The following is a 7404-nucleotide window of genomic DNA, read 5'->3' as shown; positions in this document are numbered from 1 at the left end:
CCTTCCCCCTCCCCCCTCCCCCGCCCTTCAACACCACTTCCAACGAGGCGCCTCGGGGAGTTTTACAGTGTTTGTCTTCTCTGCGTCTGGAAAGGACATAAGAAGGGGAAATATGATTGTAAAACTTGAAAGTCTGTGAAGGGAATATGTTTATCTTTCTATAGGCTTCTCCTTGCTGACACGCCGTCCCGGCCAGGGATACTCGGCTCTGTATAACGTTTCTTTGTGTTTGTATTTTGTGTGAAGTTGTATTGTGTATCCGTCATTTTTATTTATATTTTATTTTATTTTTTATTTATTTATTTATTTTATTTTTATTATTATTATCATTATTATTTTTTTTTCTCTCTCTGGACACCATAAAATTGCTGTAGGTTTTGCTTGCTTGTCCTGTTAGGTTCTGGTGATGTTCTGCTTGCGATTTGTGTTCTTTCAGTAAGATATTATTCTAACTTTTTGTGACATTCAGCAATAGGTCCTTGTAAGACCTTTGCAGCTCTAAAGGTCATCGCAAATAACCATCGATTCTGTCCTATCACGTCAAAGGTAAAGTCATAGACGTGATAAAAGAGGTATCGATAGAGTCTAGCATAAAGGAGGGATAGCAGAAGTTGAAAGTTAATATCTTTTGAGAGATTATGATGAAACTACGCTACATTTTTCAACGCCATTTGCAAGATGTTCTTCTTAAACTGAACATTGTTCTTTCTTAAGACTCTGCCGAACAGATTTCTGATCTTTATCGTATCCGATCGAGGCAGAGAAAACATAAAATCTTTCAAAAGCATCAACCTTGACTTAATCATCTTTGATGACTGTCATTTATTCTATTCTATATTATTTGTTTATTTGTTTGTAATTATTTGTCTGTTTATTATTTGTTTGATTTTCATTTATCATTATTCATCTGTTTTATTATTAAAATATATGCATTTATTTATCTTATTATTATCTATATTATAATTTTCATTTATTTGATTTTATTTTATTTCATTTTATTTTATTATTTTATTTCATGTTTTATTTTATTTTAATTTTAATTTTATTTTATTTCCTCAGATGAGAGGAAGGGTGGGAGGGGTGTGGAGTGTATTTAGGGATGAAATGGGTGGGAGTGTTTTTTATGCCTTTCCCTTTTTGGCTACCTCCCTTGTAAGGAGGAAAAGGCCTTGGTATATGTATGTATGTATGTACTTATTTTTCTATATATATATTTTTTATCATTACTTTTTTCACATCCGACCTACGTAGTTATGGACCAAAAGGTCTCATGTCAGATTGCTCCACCTTTGTAATCCTTCGTAATCCTTTGTAAGCGTGGGCGTAAGTAAGTGTGGGTGAATGCGTGTGTGTCCGTGGGTGTATGGATGCGTGGGTGTATGGGTGGGATGATGTGGGAGGACGTGGTGCATGGAAGAACGGAAAAGTTGAGGTAAGTATAGGTGTGTGGTGCATTGTTTTTTTATAGCAATTTGTCACTCTGCTATTAAAGTCATTCATTTGCTTTTGATCCAATTACCTGTCAATTTCATTCGAGTGAGCAGACATTGCTCCGTTATTTTTCATGGGTACGAATGGATGATGAAGTAATTGTCTGTAGGCGAAGGTTGACCGGGGCGAAAGTCACAACAGTTACTCGGGTGACTTTGATTGGTTGATTTCTCTCTCTCTCTCTCTCTCTCTCTCTCTCTCTCTCTCTCTCTCTCTCTCTCTCTCTCTCTCCTCTCTCTCTCTCTCTCTCTCTCTCTCTCTCTCTCTCTCTCTCTCTCTCTCTCTCTCTCCCCTCTCTCTCTCTCTCCTCTCTCTCTCTCTCCTCTCTCTTCTCTTCTCTCTCTCTCTCTCTCAATCTCTCTCTCTTCTCTCTCTCTCTCTCTCTCTCTCTCTCTCTCTCTCTCTCTCTCTCTCTCTCTCTCTCTCTCTCTCTCTCTCTCTCTCTCTTTTTCTCCTCGTTTCTGTCTCTTTCTCTCGTTCTCTTTGTCTTTCTCCTTTTTCTTTTCTTTCTTATTTTTTCTTTTTTCCACTTGTTTTGCCTTGTTTTCACTCTCCTTCATTTTCTTTTTTCTTTATTTTTCTTTTCTTTCTTTTTCTTAATTCTATTAATTTGGTGTTGCTTCATCGAGGTTGCATTATCATCCCCATTCATTTTACATTTTTTTCATAATCATATTGCTGACTATTTTCATAATAATTTGTTCATTACACATTACTTTTGAGTCCTGAAATCGTTCTTTTCTTTCCGAGGTCATTCTGTCACGCTTTATCTTTTTCTTCCAACCAAGAACAGGACATTTCATACAGTTGATACAATAGCCGTCAGTTCACTCTCTCTCCTTATGGCTTTAGTATGAATGAAATATGTAAAGTACAGTACATCAACTTTGAAAGTATATCATTGATATTGGGTTCAATCGTTGACTCAATCCATCAGCCAAACAGCTATTTTGAGTCTACTGCTGACCAAAGTATTTTTCAACTTATTCCATGAGTTCCACGGCTATTTCAATCTCTGCCACGCCACTCCTGCAACCTTCTCTCATTTTACCACATTCTGTTTGGTTCTTTTCCATGCTTTCCAACTCGGGGCGTCCAGTCAGTAAAAAAATTGCTCCGGCCACTTCTCCCCCCATTGACACCAGGGCATAATGCTAAGTCTTGCTGCATTGCTTCTGACCCGGCATGTGGGCCGGGGTTGGTCCTTCATCCAGAAGGAGCTAATAGGCTAGGATGGATGTGTGCTTTCGCTGGTTACCTCCCTTGTAATGGGAAAGAATCCTTTTGGTATATAGATACATAGGAGATTTTGTGTTATTCAAAACAGTGTACAAGTCATTAAAGCTTAGAAAGTTTCTCCGAATTTAGTTAGAATTAGGTTGTTGGTGACTGTATGTAACTAATCATATTCAAGATTATACATCCTAATAAGGCCCATAAGTCCTTCCAAACTGAAGAAAATATTCTTGTGTAGCTATTGGGAGTCATAATGGTTTAATGATCAAGGTTTAAAAAAGCGTACATATAACACAGTTAACCTGCATACCTTCTCGCTGCTTTGAGTATTGTGACGTGTTATCTTTAAAATCACCAGCTTCGTACATGAGTCCGGTACATTTGTTTTCTCAATTTTTGCGTACGGTCCTCCTGATAACTATTTCAGTTTCTTATATTTCTTCTTCGAACAATTTGTTTCTTCTTCGTCGTAAATTCTATGCCAACTCACAGCACTGCTTCAACATAGATATTACACAAAATCGCAATGGTTATGAGGACTTTTGTTATGCGTTGCAATGGAAGTTCGCCGTTTTAGACTTAGAGTAATTTGCTAAGTTGATACATTGCATGTCGTGTGGTCACGTTTTAGCTTCTGATGTTTTTTTTTTATCTATCCGCTTTGATATTTATCATTGCTGTTTCGTATTGCAGACTGTGCTGTTGTCGTTGCATGTCACTATTGATCCTGTCTCAGTCCTGTAAGACAGAATATTTCATTCAGCAAAGGATACGTCACCAAATCAAATATGTAAAGATAATCTATGATGTGATCCTGTGATCCTTTGCTTGGATGACTTCCTTCGAAAATTTTCTTACTAGAATAAAGAGATTTTATATAGTTTTGGTCGTGGCCTTAGTAAGTTATTGTGTAGTGACCTTAGCAAAATGGTCACTGGATCCTGATCTTACTGAAATGGTCGCTGGACCTTATGTACGGAACAGAGACCTTAGATTCATTAGAATAAGATTGTCAATCTTATTGAAAAAATAATAATGCTTTGGAAGTGTTAATCTCTCAGGTGGCCATTGCTAATACGCGATGGTCCATAATGAACAATTTACAAAGGATTACAAAGTCGGAGCATGCCGACAGGAGACCTTTTGGTCCATATCTAGGTCGGATGCGAAAAAATCATAATACTAATAAAATAATAAATAAAAACTATAATAATGTAAATAACAAATAAAATAAATAAATGCATAGGTATAGTTGAATAATAAACAATGTATGAATAATATTGACGAGGCTTTGTAAGGGAGCAATAGTATTAAGTCAGCGTATTGTGAGTGATATTAATCGTGCAGATGCCACCTTCGATTCTGAAGAAAAAAAAACCTGTCCGGGGGAGATCCATAAACATGACTAGTACACTGACATCGTACGTCTGGTCGATAGCGTCGTGCAGTATTTTTAAGCAGAATAAAAATAAAAATGATGAAAGATTTTTATGAGATTTTAATCAACTTCTTGGTTTGGTAGCCTGAATGCGTGTGTGTCAGCTTTCGTGACAACCCGTTGGATAAATCAGTTATCAACGAATAAGGTCAACTGTGTGTATGCTCGTGTGAGGAATGTATGTGTAAGTATTTATGTGTATGTGTGTGTGGATGTTTGTATGTGCGTGTGTGTGTGTGTGTGTGCGTGCGTGTGTGTGTGTTTGTGTGTGTGTTCACCTTGGTCTTTGGATCACGTGTTGGACTCGTGATCGACAGCTATTTCCCTCTCGGAAGAGAGCTCAGAGCTCGTAGGACCGATCTATGGGTAATGCTATGACCCTACACACACACACACACACACACACACACACACACACACACACACACACACACACACACACACACACACACACACACACACACACACACACACACACACACACACAACTCCCCGTCCACGAGAGTCAGAGTAACGAAGCGCAGCGATACCGAAATAATTTCGGCCCTGGGCAGGATTCGACCCAAGTACTACGGACACCACCGTACTAGCAGTCCAGCGCTCTATCAACCGCGCCACCGAGTTGTGTGTGTGTGTGTGTGTGTGTGTGTGTGTGTGTGTGTGTGCATGTGTGCGTGTGTGTGCATGTGTGTGTGTGTGTGTGTGTGTGTGTGTGTGTGTGTGTGTGTGTGTGCGTGCGCGCGCGCGTGTGTGTGTGGACGGTTAGTGACTGGTTATTTGTCCTGCTTAATCTCTGATAAATTTCCCAGTTAACAGAATCACCTGACGATAGCCGGAGAGGAATTTTCTCTTCTGGAAATGAAAAGATTAAACAGATTTTTTTTTTCTTTTGTATATTTTTTTTATACAATGACATAATCTATTTTTCATATTTCACACTGTCATATGACCATCTAAATCAACTTCAATTGAACGTCATTGAATTTATTCAAAAGTCTGCAGTCGTTGACTGAAATCGTCTGGCAAAAGGCAAAGGTGAATATACCAACTTTTGTCTACTCAAAACCACTTTTTTTTTTCTTTTTTTAAATTCGCGCGATACGTTCTTTATTTTTTTCACACAAAAAAAAAAGATTATCGTAAACGAGTACAGACTTTGCCAACAGCATGGGCGTGATGACAATTTCCAAATATACAGAATATCGTTCCCTCACATGAAATTAATTCGTTGATGCCGCTGCCGCTGGCTCTGCTGCCACACAGCGCGAAATCCATAACAGACCAAAATTAGCCTGAGCGCGAACTTTTAAACCCTGAAGTCTCCAATAAAGGCAGGCACGAATTACGACAGCTGCGGATTACCGAGGTGGTGCCACGGCGATTGCCAGCGCTTCTTTCCTCGGGGACAATGTTACCTCCAACGAGGCATGGATGAGGGAAATATGAGGATCATGGAGGGAAGTAGAAAGGAGGGATTAGAGTAATAAATCTTCTTTGAGTAGGATGTAGAACACTTGTGCAATTGTACATTTGCACGAGTATATGTGAGGAGGGTTAAGGAAACTAATAAAATCCCTATGTACAATACTTGTACACTTGTACATATGAGGAGGATTAAGGGGGCTAATAAAATCCCCATATACAATACTTGTACATTTGTACGAGCATATGTGAGGAGGATTAAGGAAGCTAATAAAATCCCTATGTACAAAACTTGTACATTTGCACATATGAGGAGGATTAAGGGGGCAAATGAAATCCCCATGTACAATACTTGTACATTTGCACATAGGAGGATTAAGGGGGCAAATGAAATCCCCATGTACAATACTTGTACATTTGTACATACGAGGAGGATTAAGGGGGGTAATGAAATCTCAATGTGCAATACTTGTACACTTGTACATATGTGGAGGATTAAGGGGGCTAATAAAATCCTCATATACAATACTTGTACATTTGTACATGTGAGGAGGATCAAGGGGGCCAATGAAATCACCATGTACAAAACTTGTACATTTGTACATACGAGGAGGATTAAGGGGGCAAATGAAATTCCCATGTACAATACTTGTACATTTGTACATAGGATTAAGGGGGCTAATGAAATCCCCATGTACAATACTTATACATTTGTACATAGGAGGATTAAAGGGGCTAATGAAATCACCATGTACAATACTTGTACATTTGTACATAGGATTAAGGACACTAATGAAATCCCCATGTACAATATTTGTACATTTGTATATAGGAGAATTAAGGGAGCTAATGAAATCCCCATATACAATACTTGTACATTTGTACATATGAGGAGGATTAAGGGAGCTAATGAATTCCCCATGTACAATGCTTGTACATTTGTACATAGGAGGATTAAGGGGGCAAATGAAATCCCCATTTACAATACTTGTACATTTGTACATACGAGGAGGATCAAGGTGGGTAATGAAATCTCCATGTACAATACTTGTACATTTGTACAAACGAGGAGGATTAAGGGGGCTAATGAAATCCCCATGTACAATTCTTGTACATTTGTACATAGGAGGATTAAGGGGGCAAATGAAATCCCCATGTACAATACTTGTAGATTTGTACATACGAGGAGGATTAAGGGGGTTAATGAAATCTCCATGTACAGTACTTGTACACTTGTACATATGAGGAGGATTAAGGGGGCTAATAAAATCCCCATGTACAATACTTGTACATTTGTACATGTGAGGAGGATTAAGGGGGCTAATGAAATCTCCATATACAATACTTGTACATTTGTACATATGAGGATTAAGGGGGCTAATGGAATCCCCATGTACATTACTTGTACATTTGTGCATATGAGGAGGATTAAGGGGGCTAATGAAATCCCCATATACAATACTTGTACATTTGTACATATGAGAAGGATTAAGGGGGCTAATGAAATCCCCATGTACAATATTTGTACATTTGTACATAGGATTAAGGGGGCCAATGGAATCCCCATGTACAATACTTGTACATTTGTATATATGAGAAGGATTAAGGGGGCTAATGAAATCCCCATGTACAATACTTGTACATTTGTACATATAAGGAGGATTAAGGGGCTAATGAAAACCCCATGTACAATAATTGTACATTGTGCATATGTACTACAAGTACCGTAAGCGTTTGGGCAGTTCAGTAAAGCCCTGTTCACACAAGTGGTTTGAACCGCGGTGGTTTAATTACATTGTAAATCAATAGAGGCATTC

The sequence above is a fragment of the Oratosquilla oratoria genome, chromosome 26, assembly GCF_046742065.1.
Source record: "Oratosquilla oratoria isolate Oo_2021 chromosome 26, ASM4674206v1, whole genome shotgun sequence".
NCBI lineage: Eukaryota > Metazoa > Arthropoda > Malacostraca > Stomatopoda > Squillidae > Oratosquilla > Oratosquilla oratoria.
The sequence above is the reverse complement of the archived record's forward strand: the minus strand, read 5'-3'. Positions refer to the sequence as shown.